Raw genomic sequence first — 14318 nt, 5'->3', positions numbered from 1 at the left:
CTCTCTGCATAGCTTTTCCTAGTGGCTTCTAAAAGAGTAAAAAAAGTGTTAACAGCTGTAAATTAAAAATTGCTTCTATTCTCTATTTTTATTTTTAATCAGGCAAAGAATTAAAAAAATACCATATTTTTCAGAAACGTCACGTCATCTTATATTTATGCTTTAAGTCTCCTATATGTTTCTGTGTTTTAACAGCATACCTTCTCTTTATGTAAAATATGCCCAATGGTGCAAAATTATTTATCTGTATAGAATATTTTGCTTATTATCTATCTGTCAACTTCTATGCTTGCACAAAAATATGATTTCAGTTATTTGCATTAGAACTCACCATACTCCATGGAATGAAATGGATTATTTTACTTTATAAATTGCAAAGTAGCCTTCTGCTATTGCAGGTTTATCTTAAAATAAATATAGATGACATTTGCCTGTCCTCTTATTTTTATTTCTCTGTGTTTAGCTTCTCTGACCATTATTTTACAACTCTACTTGGGCATTCAGTGGGTTCAGTTGCAACAGCTTCATGTTTACCACTACCATTCTCCCTAAAAAGTTTTAAAAAAATACAAATTCTCTAAAACTTTTCTTTTTACAAGGACTGATTAAAAAAATAATAATAATTAAAAAATTCTATTTGTTGTCCTCATCACTTGAGTATTAGTATTGCCAGCTTCTTTGGCTTTCCCAACCTCACTCCCCCTCAAAAAAGCAGAAGAGAAAAATCAACTTATTGAGTTACACTGACACACCTGAGCCCTCTAAAAGCACAATCATAGCATTGACATCCACAAAAACTCTCTGAAGCTAGCGAGCTGAAGTACAGAAGTTAAACCAATATATATTAAGATCCACTGAAATATTTCTGGATGTCTCAGTTAACAGTTAAAACATACATATTCTATGCAGGAGAAATATTCATATCGTATTTCCAAGAGTATCTCACAGAAGTAATTTCAGAGAAATGCACGCATAAGGGAAGCTAAAAATCACATCAGATGTTTGTACATGACGATATCTGATCACATATTCCTTATCAATCACATGTCAACATTCATAAATGCTGAATAAGATGGATTAATGCTATTTACACTCTTAGTTTACAGTGTATGCCTAGAATGGATCTATCGAAATAAGTTCATTTTGTGAATTTCTATGTTAATTTGATGCTGTTGAAATTCATAGTATTTCTTACTTTAAAAGTTTGACTCCTGACCATAGACAACCTGTTCCACACAAATGTTATCTGAACAGAAGAGGAAGGATACATTTTACATAAGTGAACGACCAAAAAACTTTAAAATGCGATCTTTTTCACAGCTTAAATTTATCCAGGTTCAGCTTGCTTGAGACAAAAAAGTAAACAAGCATGTTTTTTTCCAGTGTGAATGTACTACGAAACTGGGTACTGTAAAAAAAGGTTTTTCTCTGTGATTTTTGAGGTCAAAGATTAATTTTGCCATTTATTTTGTCAGCTATAGAACATACACACTTTAAAGCCAGACAGCAAAACCCATTAAAACCATGCTGAAGAAAGTTTTAGCTAGTTTTGTTAATAAAGCCTTTGAACTTATGATTTGTAACATGCTAATTTTAAAACATACAATACTGTTAAAATTCTCAGAAAAGAAAAAGTTGAAATTTGAAGTGATGTGACTGATGTGTCTCTTCCTCCACTATCTGACATGCACAGGAGGGAAAAGCCCCTCAGAAATAGGACAGTGCAAATCAGAACAGAACACAACTGCCGGAGGTGGCACAAAGATGGCACTGAATATGATGGTAGATTGGCACCTGGCAAAGTAATGACTCATACTATCTCACTTTTATTTTCTGGAGTTACTGAAGAGACATTTTTCATCTTTATCAAGACATCTTCATTTTTGGGCCCAGCTCAGGTGGATTTATTCAGGATACATAGCACTCTACGCTCCAATGAGTCCTTCTGCAAAATATTTGTACCAGGACTCAGGACATCATCATGAATAAGGTGGTCCTTTGCCAAAAGAGGAAGAAGAAACAGAAAGTGACATTGTGAAGGTCTCTAGCTCTCTGAGATAAACACAAGCATATCAATCTTTACCATGGGATACCACATATGACTGCTATTTTTTTGTTTCCTAAAAACAATATTTGCACATAGATGTTAGCTTTCTGAATTGAATTATTTTTCTGGCAGTTGTGAAGGCCATCTTGTGGCCACGCATTTCATTGTTTTACCTCAAAACTGTTTGTTTCAAAGGGACAAATTCTGATCTCACAGCTGTCTCAGTCAGTACTAACGTCATGGAAGACATCAACACAACTGGGTTCAAGTGAGGTGAGCAGTCAAATTTTATGAACCAAACTCACTCAACCTGTAGAGTTGCTATGCTACTTCTAAAATTGAAAATGTGGTTTAAAGTTTGTTGTTTTGTTTTTCTTTTTTCTGTATGATGTTTTTTGTTTGGTTGGTTTTGTGCATGTTTTTTTGTCATGGTGGTGGTTTTGTTTGGTTGTTGTAGTGGTTTTGGTGTTTTTTGTTTGTTTGTTTCTTTTTTTTTTTATTTTTTTATTTTTTTTTTTCTTTTTCTAATATGGATCTGATTAATCATAAGACAGGCATGCTGGATCTCTTGCAAGACCAGGTCACAATTCCACCTCTTGTGCACCCATTAAGGCAGCCCAGCACACAAGTGTTAATCAGGCTGTTTTCAGTAAGCACAGTGAAATCACTGATGAAACAGCATTGTGATTTGCAGCAGAAAGCTATTTTTGCCTCAGGGAAGGACCTGAAGAACTTTATTCAACTTCTCAAGGCACCTTTTCCTGTATTGCATTCTCAGTTCCACAGAAGCCAAGAGGAATTTGGTAAAGTGGGTGAGGGAAGAGACTGATACTAAAAAACCACAGAAATTAGGAGAAAATGAAGAAATACTTTTAAAAGGACTGATACAACATTAACAGATGCACACCAGAATGTTTCTAAAACAAGAACACAAGAACACAAGTACACAGCACAATCTTCTTTCTCCAGAATTCAAGGCAAAAGATTTTAAAGGATTTTATACATACACCAAGATGATGGTTCTTATAGAACAGACACACAAATGCACATTTGTAATCTCAGTAAGCATGACATTTTTTACCATATTGTGACAGAGCTATTTTTTTCTTTCCAGATTCTTAGTTATAATTCACATCAAAATATTAACTTAATTTTAATATTTAGACTAATGAAACACTTTTTTAGGTTAAATGGACTAATATGCTGTTGAAGGTCCTTGTTAAATCACCTTCAATGTCTGATTTTGTTTTATAAAACGGATCTTGACAAGACAGAAACTTCAGCTTACTCATTGTGGCTTATTTACTTTTTGGAAACAACAGGTGTCACAACTTCTGATGATGAGCCTCTTGGTCACCAATTATTTTTCCATTGACTAAACAAAATTATATTATGAATCTTAAAAATACCTAAAATTTTTAAAAGGATAATTCAATACTATACTCACTGGTCTAATTCCTTTAACAGCAAGAGCCTTTAGTGTTACAGAAATGGGTGCAGTAAGCCAGTGACTAAGAGGTGATTTCCTTAGCTCATATTGCAATAGAAAAATAATAGTGATATGCTATCAGATTGCTTTCAAAGACAGACTTTCAAAGTCAATTTTAAAATAACTTCAGAAAACAACAAATTATTTTTATCATTCTAAAAATGCTAATAAGAAATAATATACTTTCAGTCTTGGAACTGATGAAAACAGTACAGCTTAATATTTCTGTCCATCTTCCCCACAGTTTAATGAAGTCTGCATTAACTGGGGCCCTTACTTTCAAGTGACAATATGGGGACATGAAAAAGACACTACAAGTCCAAATGTAAGTGGATGGACAAGAGCATCTCTTCTAGCAAGGCCTTCTCACACAAACCTGGCAGATGTGCTATGCTTGTACCCTCTAGTGCCTCTCTCCCCTCTTCAAAAGACTCTGGCTGTATTTCATCTACATCCGCCTGGCAGCTCCAAGCCACGATTCTGCCACATCCTAAAAGAGATTCTATTTGTGTCCCCAAAAGTGAACCACAAACTTTGGGAAGTAGCAGTGTTTCCGGAGTGGAACATATGAGAGGCGCCTCTGACGAAATCACATTGTGATACATTTATAAATCCACTGAGGTTGATTGAAAATGCATGCTGGGTGGAAGAAACAAGGCGGGGAAAAAGTTCATTGTCACCTGGAAGTGATTTACAAGACTGTGCTGCACTTGGTAACAAAATTAAGACTTCCCAAACATGGAAACATCTCTCTGTAAACTGCTGGACTCATACGTTCCATTTTTTCGACTTTCTTTGAGAAGTCAGGAGAAAGCAAGCAGGTCATCATCATGTCACCAGAGAACAGAAAAGACTTTTTCTTGGCCTACTGGGCAGGTAACCTACACAGTGCTTTGAATATGGACTGTCTAGGATGCACAGTGCTTGACTGAACAGGTATTTTACCTCTGCCATTCAAGCAGTTTGCAAAACAGATTTTTTTCCCCTATTAGGTACAGTTTATGGCATACCTGTATTTTACAGCAATAAGAAATGCCCAAGCAAGATGGAAGATGCCAAAGGCAGAAAGCTGCTTGTTTATAGCAACGAGAAATGTATTTCAGCATCAGAAGGGCCAAACTGCATAATTATGAACTCTTAGTGATACTTCTCGATTTTCCTCAAACTAACTCATTCCACACACTGCATTGGAGTAATTTTATTGCAACTGCACTGAGAAAAATCACTTCCACAACTTTCAGCTGTTATAATAGTGAAAGAAATATTTCAAGGGTTGGTTTACAGCTGGTCCCTAAAGTAGAAAACAGTGTCAAATAGAAGAGGGCAGCTTTTTTAGAAGTTGAAGGTGTTATCACCACAACCATTGGTACATTGGTGTCCTTGGCTTCTTCCTAAATCCCAATGTGAGAAACCATGCTTCTATTATTTCCAAATTTTGTTTCAACTTGTTTTCACTTGTTTTTATAATTTTCATTTGTGAGGTTGTAAAAAAGTAGCTACATTCCAGTATGACTGTCCAAACTTATATGTGTATACAAAAAAAAAAGTTTACCAAATTATGCAAAGGTCTTTGGGGCAGACTCATCTGAAAACAGTTCTGCAACGTCTAATAAAAAAAAGCTGTGATTGCAGTGGAGATTTGAGCATTACAGATTCTTCAAACCAGTACAGGAATGACTATGATTTGCAGCAATATAGGCATAGTTCTGGCAATCAAGGATAATTGTTAATTGTGATAGACTTAAAAGAAAAGCAACAATAAAAAGCCTACCCTGGCTACTCAGTCCTTCTGAAAGCATCCTTACTGAACAACCACTACCGATGCCTGGAGTCTAAAGTACCAAGTGTTGAACATGAAAATCACTACCTATTTACACATGGCACAGACAGTTTTGGTGTCTTGCTGTACCGTGTCTGGTTGGGATGGAGTTAATTTTCTCCATAAAGGCCTGTAGGGTGCCACGTTTTAGTTTTGCAACAAAAACAGCATTGGCAGCACACCAGTTGTTGCTATTGGTGAACAGTGCTTGCAGGCCATCAAGAATTTCCCTGTTTCTCACTCTTCCCCACCAACAAGTAGGCTGAGGGTGGGCAAGAGGTTGGGAAGGGATGCAGCCACAAGAGCTGATCCCAACAGATCAGAGATATTCTATATCATAACATCATGCTCAGCAGTAACACCTGGTGGTGAGAGCAGGAAGAGTCTTTCCAAAGCAACTGTTGTTGTCAGTGAGTTTTGCTTGCACAGTGTAGTGCTGTGGCAAATTCTTTGGACTGGTGTAAGCTATGTTCGGTGTCTGCTCCACTACATATTTCCATTTATGACTTCAAGCATGTCACATAAGCAAAGTTTTATTGATCTAAATGCACCAGGGACATGGAAAAAACAAACAAACAAAACCCCCCAACCTCTAATTAGTGTAGCTTACTGGCGAAAGTGCTTAAACTCACAATAATTTCAATTTTCATATAATTACTTTCATAGGGGAAACCCAAAGGAAATCTTCTGTCATCATAAACAAGACACCTTTTCAATGTTGATGATGCCTTACTCTTCCTGGCTAAATATATACTGTTCTATGATTACTCTATCCACACCCACATAGGAGGCATCCTAACAGCCTTCAAAGCATCCCATTTTTTTCCATAGGCAATCAGATGTATTTTGGTTATCCCATCCACCCTTACGACATCCCCACACGTCATCCAAGAACTTATGCCACACGAACTCCACTTACATACATTGCTGCCCTTGAACTGCTGTCCATGACTGCTTTGTAAGGAAGGCTGGGGAGGGCGGGAAGTAAGCTGCAGTCTAGATGTGTGAGCCAATAGCATGCCATGAAGGTCATCCACCTCTGCGCCTGACAGGGCACAAGAGCCAGCAGCCAGGACTTGAATCTGCTGTTCGGAGGCAGAAAATGCCTTGGAAAGAGAGATTCCACCTCATGGCTTACCCTCCTTAGGTACCTGACAGGCTAATAAGATTTTCTTTGGAAAGGCTTTGGCTAGGGACACTAATAAGAGCCCTGTTCAATAATATTTTCACAGGTGTTCTACCAGATAAACAGCTGAGAAAATCCCAATCAATTTCACACAAACACTGAACTCAAGCAGAAGAGCATACGGTCCCCTTAACTATTTCAAAGTACCCCCTGAATCAAGATTAAGGGCTAAGGACTATGACAGCAGAGGATAAATTACCCAACGAGGAAAATCCCAAAGAGAAGGAAGTCTATTCAAGCCTTCCAGTAAGACCCACAGGCCTGGTCTTAAGGTAGAGCTTTAGATAAGATGCCTTTGGAAAAGGTTCTACAGAGTTTTAGAATGACCTGTTTTTAGATAGGTCTGTTCTTCAAACTACAGACCATCCCTTCATTCATTTCTACATCTTTTGAATGGAAATAACCTAAGGCAGAAGAGACGCATCTTCAGATTCTTTCCAACCTCAAAGTTACTTTGTGTCCCAGTCATATTTCTCCATAAGAACTTTGTATCAAGTCTAGTGCTACTATGGTATCTGCAAGAAAATCTAAAGCATTTTCATATTTAAACTCCCTTTCAGAATACCAAGCCTAGGCTGTAGAAGCTGGTGTGGGAACTTTGTACATCTCCCTCAAAGGACTAAGTAAGCCTGTCTCAAACTATAATTATCACCAACACAGATAACTCTACTATTCAAAAAAGACTGAGAGGTATGGACAAAATAATTGTTATTCAGTGCAATTCCAGGATGCAGTTTGCCCTGCATATTCATACTATAATTTAAAAGAAAAAAAATCTGCATAACTTTGTCCATCAAATCACATGAAAATATTCTCAGTTCATACCTGAATTCTTGTCACTGAAATCAACAGATGTATTTGTCAGGTTTCCTAAACACAAAGCACCTGGATTGGGATCACATCCAGTCCTTAAAGATGGCATCTTTCCTGCCTTTTGTCCAGTATCTTTCCATGGAGCAACTTTAAAGAGAACTCTGTGTACAAATACAGATAGTAAACATGGTGGGAGAGAAAGGAAGACACAAACAGGATGGAGTTATTTCCCAGAAGATCAGGAATGACTCTGTTACCAGAGTGTTTGGTGTCCTAGAAAGCAAGGACTAGGAGGACCAAGATAGTCCTCAGCAAACTGAGCCTATTTTCTTGCTGATTTTTCTTGGAAGTTTCTAGGCACTAACAATATTCTTACTCAGGGTGCTAAATTTTATAGCTTGAAGTAGAAGCTTCTGAGTACAATGCAAATTTTACATTTATTTTAGCATTGCAAACTGGATTTTTATGTATTTGAGAGAAAGAATTAAACCAGGATAGCAAGGAGGCTTTATTAAAACTATGTATTTTGTCCTCTGCAGTGATTTCCACAGGTATTTAATCTACTTTTTCATTCTACTTATACAAGTAGTTACGTAACATTTATTATAGCAAACACATATTTTTTCCTGTGACACAGCTGGAAGTTTTTTGCAGTTTTGTTGTTGTTTTTAAATCAAAATAGGTCAACCATATAAAATATTTTCAGTTTTTAAAAAAATGAGTTACAAAGAACTTTACAAAGGACTCTCCTGAGTCAAGCAATACTATCTTGGAATAGAAGGGTAGATTCCCCCACTCATTATGGGATATTGCAAACTCATGATCTAGAAGAAGGCAGGGCAGATTCTGCAACATTCTACATAAGCCCAAAACCACAGACCATTGTACAATGAATTTTCAATCTGATGCAAATTGAGACGAAACCTAGAGAGCTGTAGTGAGGACCCACACCAGACATATATGTCCAAGTGAAGGAAATACTTTTGTTTCAATTTAAGTGTTTTAATAGTGGACTATGTGTTAATAAGATTTTCTTCCAGAATAGCTACACTTTTGCATTCTCATAAAATATTCAATCTTTTTCTGGGCAGTTCTACAATACACATGAATGTAAGAATACACACAAAGAAATCAAAGAAAGTGAAAAAAAATCACAGTAAAGAGACTTGAGCACAGAAGTGAAGGATATTGCTAGTCAGCACTGAAAAAAGTTGTCTCCTATCACAAGAAAATGGATACTTTCTATTGAGTAAATCATTTGAGTGTCTGTGACATCAAGTAATTCTTCCCAAGATTTTCGAACAGGAAAGGGTGCTGAAAGCTGTAGGTTGCTTCAAACTTCCTGGGAGACATTAGCACTAATTTTAGCCTGACAGTTACATGCTACCTTTTTTTGAAACTTAGTACTTACAATTAAACCACCACGGACCATTTTGAAAACTTGAGCACATGTCAGTTTGCTTTTACCTTGTCACTACTGATTAGATAGAGCTGAACTGCTTTATCTTCAGATAATTTCCTTTCAAGGGCTGGGATAAGGAGAGAATGGTAAACAGCAGGCAGTAACACAGAAAGCGCTTGTTAAGAACATTACCCGCTTGACTGTGTTCACCACAGAACATGTGGGTAGTCTGGAAAGTCTTCCTAGCAGCACGAAATATTTTTTGTTTTTAATTTACTTCTGGCAAAAAAATTGAGAAGTTCCCCTTTGAGTTCAGCATCCTGCTTTATTCACAGCCAGAGGTGGGTAGAAGGAGCTTTTTCACCTCTATGTTTTCCAGAGGAGTAAATAATCTTTTTATGAGTGGGTTTTCTCTTCTGTGAATGAAAATAAAGGCATGTGCCAGCTCACATCACTAATTTCTCATTCATTTGCTGATTTTGCAGGGATATATTGATCCCCAAGAGAACATCACATGACCATCAGGTTTTGAGGGAGGGTTTAGTTGAATATTCATCCACTGTAGTAATGATTGCAAAACACCCAGGGTTGCCTGTCTCATTAGAGTGCTTTCTACTGACATTGTGGGGATGGATTATTGATTTCCACATTTGAAATGTATCATTTGACGGTTTGAAATAATCTCCTGCAGTAGAACAGTGATTTCTCTGATGGTTTTCACTTCCAGATTCCTTATAATTTGCTAGTCCATGTAATTTGGCAGTGAAATCTGGGGATACAGGACAAAAGGGGAAAACAGTTGATTTTTAGTAAAACTGCTGATTTTGACAGATTTTTATTTCTCCTTTCTTGGGCAGGAAACATTTAATGAAAGCAAGACAATTGGCATTGAGGCATTTCCTATCTAAAAATAATATTTTTTTTGCCCTATGATATCATCTCTGCTTACTTTGGATAGTTTTTTTTTCTTACTGATTTGATTCCATAAACAATAGAATTCCATAAGAAAGAGGGGAGACGAGACAACAACATGACTCCTTCTTCCTTCTGAAGTATATGTTTTTTTACTTGTTCTCTTTCACACCTACTTTGTTATCATAGAAACCTTTTTAAAGGTGGGAGGGAGGAGAGTAGGAAATCACTCTTTTCTAGGTTGATTACACAGCTCTTCAGACCTTGAAGATTCTGTGTTGTCATAAGGATAAACAAACAGCTGTTCAGATGTTTCAGAATTAAAGGACATTTAGTTTGAAATTGTGTGGGATAATCAAAGAGATTCAGAACCCGCAAACTATGGGACAATGAAAATGGCGGAGGGGGCAGTATCGCATTGATCATATGCCTTATTTCTTTTAGATAAGTTACCTTATTTTATTAACGCATTACTGCAGCAACTAGGGTGACACAAACAGGGAGAAAGGACAGCATTAGAAACAGCAAGCAATTGAGAAGACTGTGGTACATAGAAACTACTACTACTGCAAGCAAAAAAAAAAAAAAAAAAAGGCTTGATTCCCCATGAAACATTTCAGAGATCACCTGCAACTGTGTTGCAAGGTAAGGGCAGTGTTATAACAGAAATACAGATTTTTTTCCTATCCATACATTCCCAATTATTTCCATTTATTTAGTAGTTCCAGGTAGCAGAATCTGCTCAAGCATGAAACTTCATAAAATTTTTGGTGTTGCTGTTCCCTTTCCCCGGAAAAATGTGATCCTCTTAGCCAGCAAATCTTACCGAAGTGTAAATACTTTATTTTTTTTCCACACCTAAACACACTAGGGTATTTTTCTTGAAGTGAAATATCACCAGAAGAGCAGTACTTTATTTCATATCCTGCAAATATTCTATATGAAAACGAAAATGTATAGGACATGAAATGTATCTCTGCATTTGCAGTATCAGTCAGAGATAAGATTTCCCTCTTCATGGGATAATAAACACATTAAAGTAGTTAAATAATCAGGTACTGGTATGTGGACCACTCATTCCCATGAAATTAATGCATATACATACCCTGCACCCATCTTTAGTGAAAACCTGAGACAGTTCAGCTGAAATACATATAGAATTCACTGCTGGTGGTACCATGAAACACATCCATACCGTAAATTTGCTTACCCTAAAAAGCAAATATCCTGAACTAGATTTATCCACAGCATAAATCCATTAGTAAGCCACATAACAAGCTTGTAGAAAGATAACTTTCAGAGTACAATGACTACAGGTTTCTATAATGTTCCTTCTCTTATAGGCTGTAGAGAAGATTCATGCTATCTCCTTAAGGTGTTGTAATATTGTAATGTTCAGTATATTTTTACTATGGCAAGACTGGGCTCAATATTGCCTTTTGGTAAGAACGGACACTTAGCATCACCACTACTCTGACCGTCCCAGACATTTGTTCAGAGATGGCCAAAGTTTTGGCAGGGCAAGAATTTGATCTTCGGAAAAACTTCAACACTAAGCCTTCACTTGTTAAAAAGAAACAAAATAATAATAAAAAAAAATTGGCTCCAGAAAGATGTACTAAGTCTAAGTTTCCTGAGCTGCTGATTCATCTTGGTGGAGCTCCATACATGTGTTGCGAGTTCCAAAAACATCTTCTCTGTGTATACAAGCCCTGGCCAAAGGCATTACAGAATCCAAACTTCGGCTGACAGCATCCAGAAACATTCTGCAAGCCTGAAACTTTGCACTGTAGAAACAGCATTGCAAACCTGATATAGACAATATGCTGTGCCCACACAATGGAAAAAGCAGCCTACGTTTTGAAGGTGTGAGGACAACTTTCTCTCCCCCAATTTTTCTGCCACTTTGCGGCACCACGGCTATCTTTTCTAACAAGGATTTCCTGAAGCTGCCTGTGGAAAATTTTTATAATATGCTAGTACCATGCAACAAATCCTGGGACAAAGAAAGGCTTAGTATACTGCTTTCAGACTGTCTGAAACAGCCAGGTGGTTTTGGGGGAATGCTCCCTGCCACACAAGCTAGAGCCAACCCAAAGTTTTATTAGTGTATGTGGAAGTAAAGAGCAGACCTCTACTGGGCCCAGCTCTAAGAACCAGTAGTGAGTCCTCAAATTTTCCTCTCCAATTTTCTCTAGAATAACCAAGTATTTGCTGCTGCTGCCAAGTTCCCAGCCCTGGTACCCATTTTTCAATTGCCTTTTCAGTTATGCAGGCTGAGGAGCAACCTCAGTTGAATACATAAATGAATGAAACTCAGAGTGTAGCAAACCAAAAAATCCTGCAACATTGACAATACAGAGCACTTATTAAAAAAAAAGAAAAAAAAAAATCAAAACAACACCATGCATACTAGAACCGTTCCACTTAAGGACCTTGCACAGCTTCACCTTACATGACACTGCTTAAAGCTACAGTAAAATTACATTTGCATAACTGTGTCCTGGTGACAGAAACATCATCCTTAGAAATATTACATACAGAAAACTAACATCATATTTGCTTCTTTCCACAGTACACCCAGTTACGTATTTGAGAAACAAGTTAAGTCAGTGCAGTATTGAGTGTTATTAAGGTCTGAATTAAACCTACATTTTAATGACAGACGCAACAACATTTCTGCACTGAAAACAGTTAATATATGACTAAAATAAACACTTTTAAATTGTGTAGATTATCTATAGGCCTTTCATAAAATGTGGCAGTTTTCAGAGCCTTTTTATTTGCTCAATAGATCTTTTGACTGTAAAAGGTTTTGTGACTGGAAAACAAGCTTGTCTCATTCTTAGAAGAAAAAAAATCACTTATTCCATTATCCAGGCTATGCACTGGGGCCAGACTCAGATGTCTGCATTTGAATGACTGTACACACAAAAAGAGAGCTCCTGATCAGTCTGTCTGCCCAGTTCTGTTCCATCGCTAATCTATTCACTGAGACCAGAGTTTTATAAGGGAAAACAAGGTATGAGTATTAAAACCAGCACAACAAAACTGAAGAATGAAGTAAGAACCTCTAATGCCATGTTTTCTTTAATCACCCTAGCACCAGGCTTTGAATTTGGCCGACTAAAGAGAAGGAATATAAGAAGGGGGCAATGGAGGTTGACTTTAAGAAAATATTAATAGTCAGAGGGAACCATGAGACACCCACTAAATATTTATATTCACATCTGATTCACTGTGGATTTTACCATTTAATTGTTTGATCAATTTTTTAAATGGCCAATCTCTCTTCACATTCTCTCTTATCTGTCAACCATAATTTTATTCTTTAGAATGCTTCAGTCAAATTACTCTGTGTTTCCAACACACTAAACCACTTTCACATGGAATACAGGACTTTTTCCATTGTAAAATCTAAGTGTCATATGGTACCAGCCCATCAGTCAAAGCAAAAGCAGAGGAAGTTATCCTGGGAGAACTGCACTGCAGCATAGATTTGCTTTACTTTTCACAATTAAAACCACCACTCCAAACCAAAAACAAAGTAGGACTAAAATGAGGTTGTATTTTGCCCCAGATCTTATATTTTGCAAAAAACCCAAAAGCAGTAAAAGTCATACCCCACAGAAAAAATGGTAAATCCTAGAAATTTACTGTTACAGTTCAATAGTCTCCCCCTTGTTTTCCTTCAATCTATTCTCAATCTCTTCCAAAAAAAGTCATATCAGATTCCCAACATATTTTCCTTTTATTCTGATGATGTGGTGTTTCATGCATGGGTCAGCACTACAGCAGCTTCTTTATCTTCTAGTACAATTCTGACTTCTGTTCAGATATAATTTGACTTTATTGCATATTCAGTAACTCCCTGGCATACTGTCCTACTGAAATAAGAGATACCATTCATGTTTATTGTTAACATGCATGTTAACATCAAACAACCACTTCTGAGTCATATTCGAAGTATAAAGTAAAAAACATATACGATTATAGTTAGGATTCAGGTTTGCATCAGCAACCAAAAATCAGATTCATCTACTCTAAATGCCACCTTTCTAACAAGTGAATTAGAAGAGAATAACCATGCTGTTGAAGTAATTTTTGAATCTTACCTTTCAAAGATACGAAAATTGCATACCAGAATTTTGCCAGAAATTATCCTGTTAAGTTTACAGCAACATTGCTTTAGGTAGATTAAAACAGAAATGGCTTTTTTTTTTTTTAAACTCTAGTTTTCTGAGTGATATATGCAATCTATGACTTAATTTTGGCATCGTCCTCTTTTTCCTGCAACTAACTCAGCCAGAATGTTATGTGAAAACAGTATTTTAAATTTAATTTATCTTAACTAAAGAAACCATGCCTTTTTGTGCAAGCTCTTTTTTTTTCCTTTTTTTTTTTTGGCTGCATTATTCACCCTATACCTAAGAATACTTCATTACTTGGATTGCCTACATATAACCTTCTGTCCCTTGGCTATTTTCCTCACTTGGAAATATTGTGCTAAGACATCTGGGCTCACAGCAGTTGTTTTAGCCATCTGATCCATATGGACAAATTCAGATTTTATAACTTCTTAATGGCTGAGGGTGACAGCCTTATCTTTTTCTTTTTCCCTTATTGCAGCAGATAATTAAAAGTATTATT

At 36.7% G+C, this 14318-nt stretch overlaps 1 long non-coding RNA gene across 1 annotated transcript in view; it reads right to left on the bottom strand.

Annotated features, from left to right (window-relative positions):
- Window positions 1-13940, bottom strand: part of LOC136102991 (uncharacterized) — a 66191-nt gene extending 52251 nt beyond the window's left edge. The window contains exon 1 of the long non-coding RNA XR_010651540.2: window positions 13784-13940. This is a non-coding gene — a long non-coding RNA (uncharacterized lncRNA). The remainder of the gene's footprint in view (window positions 1-13783) is intronic.
- Window positions 13941-14318: the final 378 nt, after the last annotated feature.

The sequence above is a fragment of the Patagioenas fasciata genome, chromosome 7, assembly GCF_037038585.1.
Source record: "Patagioenas fasciata isolate bPatFas1 chromosome 7, bPatFas1.hap1, whole genome shotgun sequence".
NCBI lineage: Eukaryota > Metazoa > Chordata > Aves > Columbiformes > Columbidae > Patagioenas > Patagioenas fasciata.
This window is presented reverse-complemented; position numbering and strand designations above follow the sequence as displayed.